Consider the following 20,098-nt stretch of genomic DNA (forward strand, 5'->3'; position numbering starts at 1 on the left):
AAGTACAATTGTGATTTTAACGAAAAAAAATCTTGTTTATAAATAGATAGAGGTGCTAATGCTAAGATGACATTCTGTGAGCAGTTAAATAAAGCAGAAGCTCAAGATTTTGAAATGCTCTGGAGAACCAACTTCTTCGTTACAAGCACGCGCAATACGAACCTCACTGTGCTCAGGAGTATAGTTAAGAGAGCGAACTAGAGCTTAGTATGCATGCTGATTTCCCAAACCTTCCGATAACCAAAGACCCATGGTAGGAAGACACCAAAAATAAATAAAGCTCATCTAAGAAGTTACCAGAGGAAACTGTTCCATGAAAAGACTGGCCCTTTGTAAAATGTCTTGACTGTGCCAAGGTCCTATTCACAATATGCTGCTAGATACAGTGGTGACTCCAGGCTGTGAGGATCTATAATATGACAGTGACCTACTATTTGGGCTTGACTGAGCAAGGCATTGGGATTGTGTGGCTAAATACAATAAATTTTAATTTCCAATGAAGGAAAGCTGCATAAATTATGTCAAAGACAGAGCACAAAATGTAGACCCTGGGAGTAACAGAGAGAACATGTTTCTTGTTCCAGAGCCAGAAAAATCAAGACTAGGCAAAGAAGCAGAATGTAGGGCAGATCAGGACAGGTGGCCCACAACTGAGCCCAGTTTAAGGAAATAAAATAATTGACTTTATTGACATAGATCAGTGATAGGAAATAGATGGTTGAAAGTCTAAGATTAGGTGTTTCTCATGAAGCAATGTTGAGCCATTGAGGTTTCTGAACAGGAAATGACAAAATCATAGATTTGTTTCTCTACATTAGAAGAATCAACTATTAGTAGACAAGGAGAAAAATACTATCTATCCTTTATTATACAGTTTTCTAAAGTGTTTTACATTGTACTGGGTATATTATCAACAATAACAGTTTGAATCCTCTCACTCTATATTAGCAGTATTCTGCTCCAGGAAATCTTATCTAGTTGTAAGACAAACTCATTCACAATAGCTTAAATTGTTAAAAAGGAGAATTTATTGTTGTGGTGCAAAAGACATCTCCCTGGAGCCTAGAAGTAGATCTTTTGGCTTCAGGAACTGGAGTGTGGGATATAAATCTACCTGTCCGTCTTTCAAGGGCTGCGTGTTCTACCTCATGTTCATTTCCCTCATTCTACTTTCTCATCATGTACATGTTCATATTTTTATTTTATACTTATGTAGCGCTTGTTTTCATTCCCTTTTAACTCTTCATAATGAAACTAAAGGCTATTATCTTCATTTTATAAATGTAAATGAGGTTCAGACAGGTAAAGTAACTTGCCCAAGGTTGCACAGCCAGAATGGGAGATGCTATAGTTTCAACCCAGGTAGTGAAGCTTCATCTTCCTGGTCTTAATGACTGACCTGTACTAGTGCATTGGCCAAGCATGACCATTAGGCTGAAATCTCCATCAAGACTTTATCGGCTATCTCTGATAGACTTTATTCTCAGCTTTCCAGCTCCAATATTTGAAAGAAGAGGATATTCTGAGAGATTACTGAACACTAGCTGTTGGAGGTGGAAGCAGGACATGAGTAGACACAATGGGTAAGGGCGAGGTCTGTAATTTATAATACTCTTTACTCAGTTTTGGGAGACACCAAACTGTTATCTTTCACATTAACTCAGCCCAGCTCATAGTTAAAATATCTTAAAATTCCAGTTAATGATAGACATCAAAATAAATAGCATGAATATTGCTAGAGGTGGAGACCTTTGTAAAATCATGTCTATTCATTACTGGTAGGAACTAAGAGTCTGAAATAATCAGCAAAAACAGGTAAAATAAGAGATGCTTACAAAATTTGCAAACAGCAGAGAGAGAAAGAGACTGAGGAGTTGGGGAGGGAGACTGGAGGGAAAGAAAGGAGAAAAGAGGGGAGGAAGACAGAGAGGAAGCAACACAGATTAAAAAAAAAAACAAAACTCAGTGTTCAATGTGAGATACTGGCCAGTATGACACAAAGCTTAGGTGAATGGGCTTTGAGAACAGATTCTCTGTGTATGAATTTACCCTTTGCTATTTGACCTTGGAAAGTTGTTTATTCTCTATATGCCAATTTATATATAAACTGAGATCAATAATACTACATCAGAAGGTTGTTGGGAGAGCTTTTGCAGGGCCTCTGCATAAAAAATGCATTGCTTTTAAGTCATCACAATGAATATTTAGATATTTAAAAATACATAAGGTTTTAAAGAAAAAGCTATCTATTAAAGTTTTTTTTTTTTAATTTTGTCTGTTGTGGCAAGTTAGATTGATAAGGGAAACTGTAAAGAAATCCTGTTTGGGGTGTGAAATTAAATTAGATAACCCCACAAAATATAAGATCTCATTGACTATATCATTTCCTGTAATAGGTTAAAACTGATTTAGTACAAAAAAAAAAGAGGAAAATATTCATATCATCAAATATTTAACTCACCTCAATTTTTCTTTGACAAAGCAAACGTCTTTTGTTATGCACTTCCTCAATTATGCACTAACACAATAAGATTTAACATAATTGTCTATTGTTTAAAAGTAATTTTTCAATTAACTCTACACAAAGAATGTGTTCCAAAATTAGCAATGTAAGTTGACTCAAATTTCTCTGTTATAATGCATTCCAGTTATAATTTATGGTAAAATTACATCGGAAAGAACCCCACGTACCGGAGTTACTGTTTCCACGGTTACAGGCTATAACACAGGATATTCTCTCATTGAATTCATACTTTCACGTTTCATTTCAGTTTTCAATCTTCCTCCTTTTTAAAGGCTCTGTGTGCTTTCTGCAGGTTAGGCTGCAAAATGGAGATGATGGAAAAGAAATACCATGCTTCTGAGATATACTTAGAAGACAGATGGAAGTGGTTTGCAGTAACTGTTGAGTCCACACCACGTTTTGCAGATGGTTGAGATTGGACCTGATACGTAATCAATCTAGAGAAAGACAATTAATTCTGGGATTGCTGACTTATAGGTCCATTATCAGTAAATTCCTCTATGTTGGTTATCTATTGCTGCATAACTCTAAATTTAATGGCTTAAAACAACACATATTTATCATCTCCAAGTTTCTGTGAGTCAGAAATCTGGGCACAGCTTATCTGGATTGTCTATTACCAGACTGTAATCAATGTGCAGCCCATTTGAAGGCTCCATTGCAAAAGCACAGGCTTCCAAGCACACACAGGCAGCAATTGGCATGACTGAGTTCCTTGAAGGCTGTTGGACAGAGGGCCTCAGCTCCTGATGGCAGTTGGCTGGAGACCACATTCAGTTCCTTGCCATGCGTGTCTCTCCCTAATGGTGTCTTGCTTTATCAAGGTGTACAAGTGAAAACTACAATGAAGGGGGGAGTCTACCATCAAGAAAGAAGTTACGTTTTGTAGCTTAATCACATGGCATCTCATCATCTGTGTTGTACTCTGTCAGTGACAAACAAGTCACTGGGTTCAGTCCACACTCAAATAAAAGGATTCGACAAGGGGTGTTCCTACCTCAAGGAAGGTATCTTTGGAGGCTACCTCAGACGTTGCCTACCACAACCTCCTCACACTATTACGTTGCCATGTGGATTTTCATGGACTAAAAACAACTAGGCACTTAATCTCTAGTTCATGTTCTCTAACCTCTGTCCCTTCCAAAGCAAAATCTAAGAAGGAAACGTATTTCATTAAAATGCTCAGTGATACATTTATTACTCAGATAGTTTACTTAACAAATTTTATTCTAGTTCTGTATTTGAACAGTTTTTGTCCTACAGATGCTCTCAGCCATATTTAACTTTGTCCTTCTATTATTCTCATGCATTGCTCAAATGGAAGCCTATCTTTGTGAAGTCGAGATCCTTCGCTTTTGAGTTATAATACAGAGAGCCTGCTGACCACATAGCTCATGAGGAACCGGCTTCTGGAACAGAGCCCTTTGACAACACAGTGTTCTTACATTATATGGAACCAGCATTCAGCAGTAGGAAACACAGTGCTTCCAGTGAGATTCAGGGTCTACATATGCCAAATGGCCCTCAAATCTGATTAGAAATGCAGATCCCCTCTTCTAGGTGAGTAAACTCTGACCAGACTTGCGAAGTAAGAAAATAGACTTCTGGGTCAGTCACTTTTTATCTTTGTGACCATGGGTGAGTATTCTAGTCTCAAAAGTCTTCAACTTCCCAACATGCAAGTAAGACATTATCGTCCTTTGCAATACGAGTTTTTTTTTTTTAAATTAGATGCCATGACATATAATGTATTACCTTCATCACCCTCTTGACTTGATTATCCCATGGATATAATCTGTCCCCATTAATTGCTATTTTTTTTGTTGTTTTCATAACAATCTTGGTGGAAATTATTATTCAAAGATGCATCTCTGACTGACTTTGTTTTCTCAATTGCTTGAGGTCAACTTATGGTCAGTAACTACATTTGTTACAACCTGCTCAGTATTTATTCCATGTAATCTTATTGAGCATTTTCTATGTGCTAAGTGCTGTCCTGGCTTCTTAGATAAACAGATAAATAAGCTATAACTCCCACATTGACCACCACCAGCAGGTATCAGTCAGCACCTAGCTCTGGGGTCAATCCTGGCCTTAGGAAGCATGTGAGAAGCTTTTCGAACAACTCATAAACTCAGCATCAAGCTGACTCTCCTTCCACCCCAAGTTTATTTAATATCTATTGCTCAAAGTTTTTACCTGTATGTATCTATTCTTTCAGAAGCCATTTTTATTACACTCACTGCATTAAGATAAGCACAAAATAACCTCCTACCTAGGATACTGTATCAGTTAAAAAAAGAGAAAACACTACGTGAAGAGATTTACAAATGACTAAAATTACAAGATATGACAGAATTAATGGACAACTTGAAATGAGGCTGCTTTTCTTTTTTGCTTTTAGAAATGCTAATTTTCTTAACAAAGAGGACAAATAAAATGCAATGCTCTAAATATGTGTAACCATGAAAACATTGAAGGAAAGCAGTATTATAACACTTATACTATTAGCATAACAGATTCTATTGCTATATTTAACACCACTTGCCAACACATGCCTACTTCCTTTCCTGGCTTTAAGGAACAATTTACTCTAAGAAATATGAGTGCAGCATAGCCCTTAAATAATCTCTTTTATTTTTAAAGTTACAACCCACAGAAGCAATGTGACCCTTGTCTTCTCTGTGCCTGCATCTGGGTTATGATAATATCCTAGAGGACAGGGGTCCAAGTTTTGTAGTCCTTCCTCAAACTACACATCTGACTTGATTGCTATCATCTGACTGACCTCAGTGAAACCCATAATCCTTCTGAAACTATTAATACTTCCTGCATATTCTTCCTACCCTCTTATTATGGAGGACAATTCAGCCAAATTGCAAACTAGATCTAGGATTCTACTTACGAAATTCTAATGCTCTCTTCCAACTTCTGGCTAAATTCCAGATAAATCAGTTCCTGTATGCCTTACCAAGAGGTGTGTGGAATGTTCATGCATCACCAATAAATGTGGCTAACAATTTTACTGGATGACAGCATTCCCCAGGATAAATATTACTTGCAAGAACATAATATAGATACCAAGCTGTCCCTGAAGAGTTTTGGCCCAATACATAGAGATTTTTAGGGTGACAAGTTGTGGGGTGGTCAGTTGGTACTAAAAAGGTATAATGATATAATAGATTTTAATCTATTAAACTACTGAAAAAATGCTTTTCATGAATATTGAGCAGCCAGACTATCATAGTCACAAACTTGAGAAACTTCTCTGTGAGTCTTTATGCGTGGAAAAGAATACTTCTTTTATCTCCTATAACCTGAGCAAGGGCTCTGTCTATACTGATAGGATGATGCTATGTCACGTTTGCTGAAATAATCATGTTATTTACTATCAACTCCAATACACAGAGAGGGCAACACTTTGTATATAACATGCAGACCTCTAGTATTAAATCATATTTTGCCACTTTCCATAGGTGCTTCCTACAGGAAGGTAACTGAGTCATTTAGTTCTGAACTCCTTGCATATTTGCCTCTGCCTGGCACAGAGTATTTATTAAATCAATAATTTTTTGAAGGAGGAAAGAAGGAAGAGCAGACAGAGTAGTTCTCATGGTAAGAAGCGAGGGAGCTGAAATCTACATGTTCCATGCTCACTTCTGCCTTAGATACTCACTCCTCATTCCTACTTTTTCTTTGCCTTTTCCTTCTTCCTTGATTTCACGGACACAGTATACTCTGTGCTGATTGCCATCACAAACATTAGAGTTACAGAAGAAACTCCAGCTTCCTTTCTCCATTCTAACGACTTTCACAGTTGAGCAATTGCACAGCGTCAGGGATAGGAGATGACTTTGCTGAACTGTTTCTGGTTTCTCCGTAGTATAATGAACAATGTCACTCAGCAGTCCTTGAAATTCCTCCTAGCACCCACTTACTCTTCAGTCATGGAACACTTGGTGTTTTAAACAGTGCCTTGCCGACAAGTCAGAGAAGACAACACAGGCAAACAGAATGGGGCAAACTGATGACCAGGGAAAAACAAGATGTGCCTTCCTGGGTTTCAAGACTAGGGGGTTCCTGTCCTGTTCTTTTCCAGGCTGTTCTGCCTTGAACACTCCACTTACTCACTGGATTCCCTCCTCACTAAGGGACATGGCTATTTCAGATACATGAACCATCCCAGCTCTCACACTTTATCAACTTTACCAAGGTTTTAATGCAGTTTTTCAGCAGGGAGAAGACAGCAGACACAGGAAAGATCGAACCCCAGGCGTCAAGAATTGCAATAGTATTGCAATTTGGGGTCCAATTCCTTTTGGATATGACTTTTGCACTTGTGCATGTGTTCTGTGAGTATTTTCACATTTTCTTGAAATGATTTGTGCTTTTTCATCTCTAGCTCCAACAGTTTACTACTCCTCCAGGAGAACTACTAAATGTGGTATCTGTAAGCAACATTATCAAGGCAGTCTTTATACAGCTGACATGAAGAATTATAACCACCTTCCATAATGTCGGAATATACGTGTCCACTCTCTTGGCACCCAATAAAAATTACCTCCATTCCCCCCCTCCGGTAGCTGTAATTCTGAGCTCTTACCCACTAGGTCTTGTCAACGCTGGCAACCACATAGATGCCTTCTCTCCCAGGCATTTTTTTCACCATTGGGCTGGCATTGTAGAAAAGCTGAAAATCGTGAGATACAAGCCAGCTTTGGTTAAGCCCGTGGACACTAAAGCTAGGTGTTTGTACCGTGGATTCATTCCTTCTTAGCTGTGCAAACTTGTACAGTTTTTTTAGCTCTTCAGTACCTCAATTTTTCTGTTTATAATATCCTCTGAAGTCCCTGGTGCGACATCAAAAAATTCTATCTGCACAACTGAAAGGAAAGAAGAACACTGGGGTGCAGGTGTCTTTTTGAATTGAAGTTCCCTCTGGATATATGCCCAGGAGTGGGATTCCTGGATCATATGCTAAGTTTATTTTTAGTCTTTTGAGGGATCTCCATACTGTTTTCCACAGCAGCTGTACCAAACTGCATTCCCACCAACAGTGTAGGAGGGTTCCCTTTTCTCTACAGCCTCTCCAGCATTTATCCCGTGTGGATCTATGAAAGTAAATATAGGTATGTATATGTATGAGTGAACTAGTGTGCTAGACACCCGAAATTGACACAACATTGTCAACCGACTATATTTTAATTTTTCAAAAAAATAAAATAAAAATAATAAATTATATCCACCACCCCCAAAGAAAAGAATGAAAGGAAAGAGGTCCTCTCTATCTTTAGGACTGCACCTTTCCACATGGGCTTTAAGGCATAGCTTAGAGTTTTAAAGAAACAATTTTTACTTGAAAGTCTATCAAATATTCACATTATTTAGGGTTTAAGCTTAGTAGCTAACCGTCTTAAATTCATCACCCTGACTACATCAAGCATTGGAATAAAGAAGTGCCATCTCTTCAGCCAGATGACCTTGGTTCAGATCCTGGCTCTGCCATATAGAGTGACATTAAGCAAAAATTTTAACACCTTTTAATCTCAGCTTCCTCATTTGTGTAAAGGCACAAATATTAGCATCTAATTCCTAAGGCTGCAATGGAATCTAAATAAATCAATGTATCTAAAATTTATAGAATGATGCCAGAAACAGCATAAGCTCTCAATGCACAGCTATTGCCCTATTTAAAACATTTCCCTTGTATTTATGATAAGATTCACTTCCTACAGTTTCCATGGTTTTCAATAATCTGAATTTACGTTAAAAATATAGTCTGTATTCTAAAAAGCAGTCCTAACAACTTTTTTGAATTCAACAGTCTTTTTAAAAAAATGTATCCTTCGTCAGTCTAATCTCCATTAGCTTTCCCACACATTATGTGACGTTGAGCCAATCACATCTGCTTGGTTATTGGTCTCTGATGAGGCACAGTCCAGACTGTCCATGTTCCTCCCAAAAGTGTGACCTAGAACTTCCTGAATACGGGTATTCTGCTGCAAAAGAGAGTAGGACTTTTATTACATCTCTTTTTTGGGATGCTATGCTTCTGTTTCAAAATTCACCGACTGACCTTATAGGCAGCTGCTTAGCACTGCTTTTTACTGTGAGCAGAAGTCTTTCCTAACTTTTCTATCTTAACACATATCTTTCCTTTTCTAAACTCAAAACAACTGTTTACATTACACCTAGAATTGTGGTTTACTTTCCCAACTCAATGTTTTTTACTCTTAAAAAAGAAAAAAAAAGAAAAAGAAAACCCTGTTACTTAATCTTATAGGTCTGTTCCTGCTCTGAAATTCCTTGATCTGGTACCTTTATATTTATCTTTATTATAATTCACGATATTTGGCCTGGGCCTCATTTCCAGCAGGTGGAGATACAGAACACTAATTTCATCCTGCAACTTAACACGCTGATTCTCCTCTTAAGTCTTATGCTATAAGGAATTTAATAAATAAGCCACCTTTATCTTCAAGCAAGATAGTGATTAGGAGAAAATATGTGATATGAAGGAGGGAAATCCAAAGCAGCCTAATTAAAACGTCTGATCATTCACCATCACTGTCCACCCCCCACAACCTCAGAGGATCGCCTGCTTGTCCTACTGCAGTAAAGACGTGCACTCAGGTTTTATGTAATAAAAATCATCGCCGTGGCTTTTAATTTCCTGAGTCAAAGTTTAGGTGAAAACTCCAGCACTGTTATTTCCTTAATGGTCTGTGTAAGTTCACTTGTTTTCTTAAATCAGATTTTCAGAGCTAGTTGTAAGCAGATGTTGCATTGATAAGAAAGACGTGCCTCAAAAATGTAAAGTCCAATAGACAGCATGCAAAATCCAAGTTGGACATTTTGTGCTAATCTGTTTCATCTGGCTTTTAGCTCGTTTTTTGAAACAATTCTTAAAGCGACGAGAAAAAGACCTTGTCACAGACAAAGGGGAAAATAACACAATGTTTACGGAGAGGGGGGAGAAAAGGTTTTCTCAGTTCTGCGTCCTTGCCTGTATGGGGACAGGGTACTTGGGGAGCAGTAGGTGTCCTCTTGGCTTTACACTAAATATGTTGCTCAATGCTTCGTGGCCAAAGAGGATCAAGGCTTCTCAGGTTCCCCGCCCCTTGGGCGGCAATGAGGACAGGTCACAACGGCTCCCACGGAACTTCCACTCGAACTTATCTTCCCCTCTTGCACTTATTGGTCTGAATGTTTTGTTGATTCTGTGTGTCTGTAAATCAATCAATCAATCAAAAAGGCAGAGGAAGTCCTGTAACTGTAGGGATACTTACGACCAGGGAGCTTGACCTTGTCTTGTCAAGGGATTTTTCGCTTGTGCTCATATTTTCCTTTATTTTCCTCCCTCTTTTGGAAATACACAGCAAAGCATCAAACAGTCTCTGAATTTGGAAGTAGTTCTGAGATGATAATCATATTTCCATGTATTTATTTTAGGGTTATTACAGTCATGAGGGATGGGAGAAAGGTGGGGGTTGAGAGAAAGGAAAATATTTCCCGGGTTTTTACTATGGAGTAGACCGTGTGCTTGGTGTGTTATATACTTTATCTCACATAATTGGAAAAGTTACCCTGCGTCATGGTACGTGTCACCAGTGGGGAAACTAAGGCTCAGAGCAGTGAAGTTCCTGGTCTGACACTGTTAACTGGTAAACACAAGGAGATGAAATTCAAGCATAAATTTTCCAGGCCCTATAATCCATACATTTTGCTTCTTTTATATTGTATTCCCACTTGATGATAATTCAAACCTATACAATATATTTAATTATGAGGCAGCTCATTATTGACTATTATTTGATATTTCCTAAAAAAAGAATAACACCGTACCCCTCCTATTCTTTCCCAGCAATTCACTGCCAGGTGTTGGCAGGCCTGACATCCTTACATAAAAGTCCTAATTCTTTTAACGTCACCATGTAAACACGCAGATGTTCATATGGGAATCCTCCCCTCCTCACTCTCCGGCAGATAGGAAGGGTACTGACGGCGGCTGCTATGTCAGTGTGGCTTACAAAAGGTCTCTGGCCCTCTATGTTCCAAACACATAATGGATTCAAAACTTTTTGGGGGGGATTAGGTGGTCTTTGGCCAGTGGCATGTGTTATTTCTGGTTAAATTTAAAAAAAACAGTACCCAGTTCACTCCATTCCCTTTCAGCTGTTGTGTGACTGTTGATGGGCAAGCGGAGACGAAGCTTTTTGCAGCCTGTGCTTCTGAGTAACCATGATGAGGAAAAGTCCCTTTTTAGCCTGGAGAGATCAGAATTTTCTGTGATAATAAAATACCCCCCCGACCCTCCTTGGCTTAACCCAATAAAGGGTTATCACTCACACACTATGAAATAATCGCGGGCTGACTAGGGACTCTGAACCATCCTTACGTTGGCAGCTGGAAGCGATGGAGCAGCTACCACCTGTTACATAGCTCGTCACCATGAAAGAAGGAACAGAGAGAACGAAAGAGCGCTGACTGGCTCCTAAATTTTCTGTCCACTTTGCTTTGGCCAAAGCAACTTAAATGGGCACGACTGAGTTCAAGGGGGTGGAGACGTACAGTTTTGACATCTGCCTGGATAAGGAGCACCAGATAGATGTGAACAGCTCTAATGCCAACCACAGCCTCTAGCCTGCCTCCTTGTGTTAGACGCAGAGCATAAGCAAGACACATAGTCGACCCGTAAGCAACGTGGGTTTGAACTGCACGGGTCCACTTACACACGGGTGTTTTCTCAAAAGCAAATACCACAGTGCAAACGATCTGCTCTTGGCTGAATTGAGGATAGAGAGAAACTGTGTATCTAAAGGGTGGAGTATAAATTATACCAGATTTTTGACTGCATAAAGGGCTGGCTCCCCTAACCCTCACATTGGTGAAGGGTCAACCGTAACCTCACATAGGGTTAATCCAGAGAGCTGCTTGGACTGTTTGCTATTTCAGAAAAAAATCTAATCCAGTTGGGCCCAAATATTCATCAAAACAGAACTGGTTAAGAAATCATGGTTTATATACAATAGCAGTTGCCAACCCTAGGTACACATTAGAATCACTAATGGTTTTTTTTAAGATCAGAGTTTAGGGTTCACCATCCATCAATATCATCAGATATTTAGAGGTAGCCTGGATAAGGTCTAGGTTTTGGTATTATTTTAAAGCTTCCTGAAGGGACAGAGTTAAGAATAACTGATATATACACCTGGATATTAATCATGATCTAGAACTATACGTAATGATTTATATTATACTCATTATCTTTAAAAATCTACAGTGTAGATTTACAGTGTAAAACATTACATCTATTCACCTGTGAGGAGTGTGTAGGACTTTCCATGACTTATTAAGAGAAGAAAAAGATCTCAGTTACACTTATTTTTCACTTCCTTTTTGTTGGGTTTTTAATTACTTTCTATGTTCTGTAATATCTTGTTTAGGTAAGTAAGAACTTAATGGTAAAACTTAAAGGACAAAATATTTTTTAATACCTTGAAAACAGAAATGCATCTCTAAATAGGGAAATTATAATGCTGAAAATATGCTGGCTTTCACCAAAGTAACAAATGTACAGATTAAAATTCCCAGATTTTTTGTGGGTGGCTTGGAGAGAATTTACTTATTTAAAATTGTATCTGGACAATGTATCACTCTTAAATAAATAAATTTATTTAAAATATTACCATGTTTAAAATAAATTTGAGAAACAAGGATACTGAATTTGAATCCCAAATTAATAAAACGTAGTACATTTAGAATACTGAAAACACTGTGGAGCAGCTGCAGGAACAGAAAGATCATCCAGAGGAGCAGAAGAGGACTGTTTATGGCAGATCTGAAAATATGCAAGAATCTAAACCGTCATGAAGGTGGTATTTCAGGGTATGGAAAGAGAATAGTTTATCCAATAAACACTGCAGAGAAAACTTAACTATGTTTCTTACTCTACATAGTAAAATAAAAATTCACCATTATTCAAAATGCAAATGTGAAGTAAAATCTTTAAAAAAGCAAAATAGAAATAAATAAAGAGAAATAGTTATGTCCTCTTGGAAAAAAAGAGGCTTTTCTAAAATTAGAATCACAGAACGAAGCCATAACTAGACTGCTTACAAATCCGTGAATAAAAATCTGAAGTATCTGTGTCACCGTACATCTGCATAATAATTAAAGATCACCAGCATTCTGGGAAATTAAACACATTTTATGTAAATGATTAATAATCACCAGTATAAAAACCTCAGGCAAACTTGTTAGACACAGTGTAGAAACAACACCACCAAAAAGGCTGACAACTGAATAGACATTTGACCAAAGAAAGAAATACAAGTTAATTGATTCCATATCCATTATGTGTTTACACTCTGCCTTTCATGATTAGGTGCCGTTCTGAACTCAGCAATAGTCTAATGAACATAACAGAACCCACGTCTTCTGAATGTATATTCTAGCAGAGGAGAGAAAATGAAATAACCAAGTGTAGTGTGTCATAAATGTAATGTCAAAGAATAAAGCAGAATATGGGCATTAGGACATCCGGGCATTAGGAGTTGTTAATTTACACGAGATGGTCAGAAAAAGCGTCACTGAATGTAAGATGGCCATCAGCCACGTGGGCAAAGTGTTTCCCAGTCATAGGACATAAAGGTATGAGAAGACAATTGCAAATCTGCCCAGATCAGTTTAATCTGCATATTACAGTGGGACTTAACAACTAAGTAGGTTTGAAAACGTTACTATGGGTCTGTGCATCACCTTTTTTTTCATGTCATGGGACAAGCAGAAAATAATAATCCTTGTCACGGTCCACTAGAGTACCTGGATAGGGTTGCTTCAGCGTGAAGCACAAGGCTGCCTTTAGCTATAAAAGCTACCTCAAAGCTTCCTGCCCTCTCTGTGGACTGAAGGGAGCAATATTTTGGCATATATTATACCTTCACACCAGCGGCTTGGAAAACTCCCTCGCCGTGGTTTCTAGAGGGATTTGCAGAGAGTAACAATGCCAAAAATCTAGGAAAATGGTTTTGAACTGCAGTTAAAACTTCTATTAGTGTAATTCGGTATCAGAAATTCTTCTTATATGTGAAATCTAAAAGAAAAGACAGAAATGAACTTATTTACCAAGCAAAAACAGACTCACTGGCATGAAAAACAAACTTACGGTTACCAGAGTGGGAAAGGGAGGGTGGAGGGACAAACTGGGAGCTCGGCATTTGCAGATACTAACTACCATATATAAAATGGATAAACAACAGGGTCCTACTGTACAGCACAGGGAACTACATTCAATACCTTGTAATAGCCTATAATGAAAAAGAATATGAAAAGGAATATATAAATGTACATAACTGAATCACTACGCTATACACCAGAAATTAATCCAACATTGTAAACTGATTATATTCTCCAATTAAAAGCAAAATTCTCTGAAGCACATACAGTCCAGTATGTAAGTGGAAGCAAAAGCTGTCCATGGACTCAAAGACACAAAGACATATCCATGCAGGACTCATTGCATCAGAGATATATCTGGCTCAGTGGAATTTGTTTACCATATATGTGTTGAACTTGATAGATACACAGGAACAGATAAAATGTTTTTTCTGTCCAATTCAGATTAGAAAAAAAATATATGATAATAATTTTTATAAGTAAGGTGAGACAGAGAAAGGCTTGATGAAGAGAATCAGGGGGCGGTCCATGCAGGTGCTCCAAAGCAAGATCTGCTACACAGTCTTATTTTAATTTAAAAAGAAAGAAAAAGAACAGCAGAGGCGGGACAGATGAATCGCACTTCTTTGTGAATTTTTCAGAACAAAGAAGAGAAACAAGGAAACCCAGATCATGATTTATCTCACATCGTAATCACTGGGGCAGATTTGAATAGGGAGATCTGTGGACAGGAATAGCTCAATTGCTTTTGGAGTTAGATCTCCCAGAGGGAGGCCCCAGCAGGAAGCACAAATGGGTCGCCCATGCTGAGGATGGGATTTATCCAGATCTCAGACTTCTAGTCTGCTTCCAGTGTGAACTAAAGGGGAACTAACAAGATTCCTGTGACCTCAATTGCTCATTTTCTGGCCCATTAAATAAATAGCAGAGGTGGGACAAGTTTGATAATGAAACCCGAACTCCCAGAATTTGGAGAATTCGAGATAATCTTGTAACTATTTCAACTGCGGAGGTGGTAAATGATTAAGGGATGACTGGCCTCACAGACCATCTTTCTTCACTTGCCTTGCTCATTGCCTCTCAGTGAGCAGGGATTAAACTCTTTCACTGACATGTTTCCTTCCCTCCTTCTGCAAGTTTAGGAGGGGCGATCTGATAGAAACAGCTGACCTAAGCTTTCTAAATGCTCCCAGAACTGTTGAAAGGAAATTACTTCTATGCCAGTAGTCCAAAATGAAGAGCAGGAAGAGGATTTGCCACTCAGTAGAGGAACCCATGAGTGAGACAGAGATTGTGTCTCTTTTTTTTTGTGATCAGAAGTTCTCACCAAGTACATCTCAAGAGAGAAATAAATGAGAGAACAGTGGGTCATCTCAGGAGGTCCTGTGCATGCACGGCTGTTCATGAGGAACAGGGTAGAACCTGGAGCTGGAGAGCCATCCTGGAGTAGCCAGGCACCATCACGAGACAGGGGTGAGGCTACTGGTACCCATTCTACCAGGGAGATGGTGCAGCTATCGCGCAGTATGGGGGGATAAAGAAAAAGGGAAGTCAGGCAACACTAGAGGTGTTTTGTGGTGGGAGACTCTCTGGAGTAACCCATGGCAGACCTGGACTTGAAAAACAAGATTTTTAAGAATTCTTACTCTGGTTTGCTAACATATCCTTTAATGCTCTTAAGGAGGCTAATAATGATAAGACGTGCCTTGTGATTATTTTTGCTTGCCAGAATGTGAATTTTTGTAATGACTCCATGCAGGAACCAAGCCTGGTGAAACCCTAGGATGTATTCAAGTTTTATAAACACTCCTCCTAAAGACATCCAAATACTGACCACTACTCAGTCAGCAAGAAAGGACCATTGAGAGGTTTGGCAAAAATTTCTTCCAAAGCAAACCATTGCTGAAGCAAACTCAGAGCCAAATCAAACCAAATTATTGTTAGTGTTCAATAAATATTGAACTTGGGAAGGCAAATGTATGCCTTCATAAATCCCTGTGCTAGAAATGGTCTGCTCCTACCCCTTTCATGTGTAAAGGTGAGAACACAGAACCAAAGAAATAAATAATTTGTATATATTTGATTGCCATTGTCCCAACTTAGACATCAACCAAAAAAGGTTTCTGAAAGTCTTCTCATTTTCAGTGAAATTTTTACATAAACCTTCTCAACTTCTCCTTTGCATTTCTTTTTCCTGTTAATTTCCTCCATTCTTCCAGAAAGCTAAACACTCTGAATCTTCAATGAGTGGTCCTTTAAGAAGTTTATTCTCTCTGAGTAAATTTCAATTCCTTAACAAAATTTTAAACAAGTTCAAAATATAATCATGTATGTCATTCCCTTCTTAGCATTTATCTCTGAATTTTCACCTTTTTCACATTTTAAAATGAACTGTAATCCTGGTTCATGCACCCGACTGACAGAACTGGAAATTACAGTTATCCAGCCAATGAAATGATAAGTCTAATGAAATGATAAAGACTATGCTGGAACTTAATATGGGCCCCAGAATCAGAGGGCCAACAAAACTTTCTCGATATCAGCAATAAGGCTGTTTTGCTCTCCAATCATTTGTGTGTTCAGTGAAACTGCACTTTTAATTTTCTTCAAGAACTTTTCCTTTGCATTCACAATTTTGCTAATTGTTTGCTCCAAGAGGCTTAGTTTTCAACCTATCTTGATCTTTGCTATGCCTTCCTCATTAAACTTAATCATTTCTAGCTTTGTAATTAAAGACAGATGTGAGATGGTTCTCATTTGAACACTTAGAGGCCACTGTAGGCTTCTTAACTGACCTAATCTCAGTATTGCTGTGTCCCAGGGAATAAGGATGACCAAGGAGATGGAGAGAGATGAGGATACAGCCAATCTGTGGAGCAGGGAGGATACACAAAATATTTATAGATAAAGTTCACCATCTTATATGGATGTGGTTTGTGGCACCCCAAAACAATTACAATAGTAATATCTAAAATCACTGATCACAGAACTTCATAACAAATATGATAATAATGAAAAAGTTTGAAACGTTATGAGAATTACCAAAAAGTAACACACAGAGACACGAAGTGAGTAAGTGCTGTTGAAAAAAAAATGGTACCAATACAGTCTCAGTACAGAGTTGCCACAAGTCTTCAATTTATAACACAATATCTGCAAAGTACAATAATGTAATGCACAACACAACACATAAAAGTATAACTTTCTAGCCTCTTCTCCCACATTTTCTACCTTTCCTATAATTTTTAATCTAGATTTTAATATAGATAATATTCATAATAATACATATTTTAATCTTGAAAAACTAATGGCAGAGAGTCTTCCTTCTGTAATCAGAACACCATGTAGTTTCTGCTATTAGCGGATTTACTTCTTTTTTTTTTTTAATTCAAGTTAGTCAGTTTGCAATGTTGCATCAGTTTCTGGTGAGCTGCATAGTGTTTCAGTCATACATATACATACATATATTCATTTTCAGATTCTTTTTCATTATAGATTACTACAAGATAGAGGATTTAAAGTGCAGTTTATTGTTTTTTTAGATGCTCGTGTCTCCCCTAAACTGTAAATTTCTTGAGACTAGAGTTTCCATCTTATTTGTTTTTCATAACTGATGCCTAGCTTACAGTTGATCTTTAATAAGTGGTTATTCAAACTACCTGAACTGAGCAATGGAAGAAAGATTCTACCAAAATCATGAAAAAGAGGGAGGCTCAAAGCAAACATCACTGATTTTCCAACATTCCTTGGAGCCATTTGGATATTTTGCAGACCCTGAGCTTATTTCAGAGGTTTTAGACTTCAAAAATATTATGATCGCCTTGCCAGAATTCCACCACTCACATTTGAAGAGGCCACCTTAGATTTAGAAAAACCATGACTTGCCAGCACACCATGAGAAGAAAGTAGTGAAAAGTGAGATCACATTACCAGAACAGAGGCAACAACATCAGAATTATTTTCTGCCTAAGAGGCCAAGGCAGAAGTTAAGGTATATAATGTATTTGAGAAAACTGTTTCTTAAAATACTCTCTGGCAGGAAACAACTCAGTATCTTGTCTCTGCTCAGACCTTCCTTACAGATGAAGCTAATCCACATGGAGGGGTTGTTAAAACATTGTGAACGATGCTCTCTCACATGAGGTGTCACTTCAGGGACAAGGCTCTTTGGAGCATGACAGAACACACCCTCCCATTCTCCACCTGAGCTTTTTGACGCTTTTCAGGAATTATGGGTGCATCACTCTTGAGTGACAATGATGTTGCCAGACACCTTGTGCCCAATGATAGCACCCACTGGCTCTTTCGCTTTGACTCACACCAAGGGCTTCCTTCTATCAGGAAAAAAAAATAATATGAAAGAAAATGCTGACAATTACTGTAGTGGAATAAATAGTGATGGCATAGTGCCAAACATATGTGCTGCTGAATGGCATCCTTCCCACATTCTACGAGGGCTTTCTCTTGCTTCTAAGTAATCACTGCAGTTTAGTTTGTAAGTTTTTTAATTAAGACTTTTATATCTTCTCCAAAACATAGGAATTAGGTCTTAGGCGTCATTGCCCATTTAGTAAACAGTATCATAACCAAGCCCTTGCAGTTTAGTATGCTATTTCTCAAAGTACACTGCAAAGTTGTATCTGTATCATGGGTTTAGAAGGGCAAATATGGGCATCTTACAAAAATCGCTGAATTTCTGGGAATCTGCTTCTTAATCAGTAGAGCGGGTGATGTTTTAAGGCCGTACGAAGTTTGAAAAGTACCAATCTACGGTCTTTATTTTGTATTAGGCACTGTGCTGGGCGCCAGGAATATCAAAGTGAAGTGAGCATCATCTTGAATGGAAACACTTTTCTCAAAACACAGGCAAATAACAATTAAAAATCAACAATATCCTCCTTGCAAAATGCTATGAAGTTCAGAGCGAGGATCAGGTACACTGAGTCACTCCATCTGCGTACCTGCAGCAGACACAGCAGATATTCAACAAAGTATTATTTTTTATTACTTAGAATCTGACTCTATAACTTTTAGGGTATTCACCTACTGACCACTTACCAGTAGCTTCTTTAGATTTTATGTTATATCAAAATTACTGGCCTCCTCAATACTTGATAAATATTTCAGATGATGTTATTTTAATTAAGTAGAATTTCTGCACGAAGATAACAGATGGATTAATTTCTCTTACTTTTGCATACCGTCATGCAAGCCTTTTTTTCTACCAAGTGTCTAATTTGTGTTAATCAACGTACAGGGAGCTGGAATTACTTACACCAGCAGGTATTTAGTTATGGTTCTTGCTTCCCCTCAGTTTTAAAGACATGTTAAAACCACATGAAATAATTAAAGAACTCACTCATAAAAAAAGATATTTATGCATAAAACTTCAGAGGATTCACAATTAATTTTTAAGCCTGAGAGGAATGGACTAGAAGGCACAACAGAATTATAAGGTATTCATGGAAGATTATGGGGTGGAAGCAATGGCACTTGGAGTAGATGGATTGAGAGGGTCAAATAAGTTGTCTACCAAAGAAAACAACAAGAAGTCCTGAGATTGACTGGTCTTCTATTTCAGAACATCAGATTCAGCAGTGACCTATGAAACGGCTGACTGAGCAAATGTGTTGATACTTACACGAAGTAGTCAACTTCTCTGTGAGACGCTGAAAACCAAACCAAACCAAATGCAAGTTATAAAATGACAGAAGCTAGTCAAAGTAGCCGGCTTAAAGTGAGTCATCCAGATAAGAATGAAATTTCCGAATTCTTGGCAGCAACAAGCATTATAATACCATCAGTTCACACACCGGTGAAACAATGTCAGGTTCTGAAACTCTCAAAAAAAGATAAATTAGAGGAGTGAAAATTTAGATAGTAGCTTTAAAAAGTGAAAATATTTCCTAGTAACTCTAAATGTTCATCATCGTTTTAAGTGTAATGTTGCTAAAATCACAGCATTTTCCTTGGAGAGGATCCAAACTATATCACATGCCACGGGGAAAAAAAATCTTGAAACTCTTTTCACTATTGGGACTTAGCAATACAGAATCGTGTACTCAATAAGGTCGCAAACTCAAAAGACACTCAGACCATCTAAGCTGCCTTGGTACACATGGTTTTGCAATTTCTGCACCTGGTCATAAATGTAGAATTTTTAACCATTTAAAAATATATTTTTTTTCCCAGAAATAACCTCTCAACACAAGATCTTGCATTTTGGTGGTGGAGACCTAGGTCTCTGGCTTCAGATCTGGCTTAAGCCCCGCATCGACTACTCATGAGCTGTACGACTTGAAGTCGCTGGACTGTTCTAATGTCAGTTTACCTGTAGAACGAGAACAGATAACCCCTGTAAAATTGTTATGACAATTAAATTAAATTATCAACTTG

The sequence above is a fragment of the Vicugna pacos genome, chromosome 10 (assembly GCF_048564905.1).
Source record: "Vicugna pacos chromosome 10, VicPac4, whole genome shotgun sequence".
NCBI lineage: Eukaryota > Metazoa > Chordata > Mammalia > Artiodactyla > Camelidae > Vicugna > Vicugna pacos.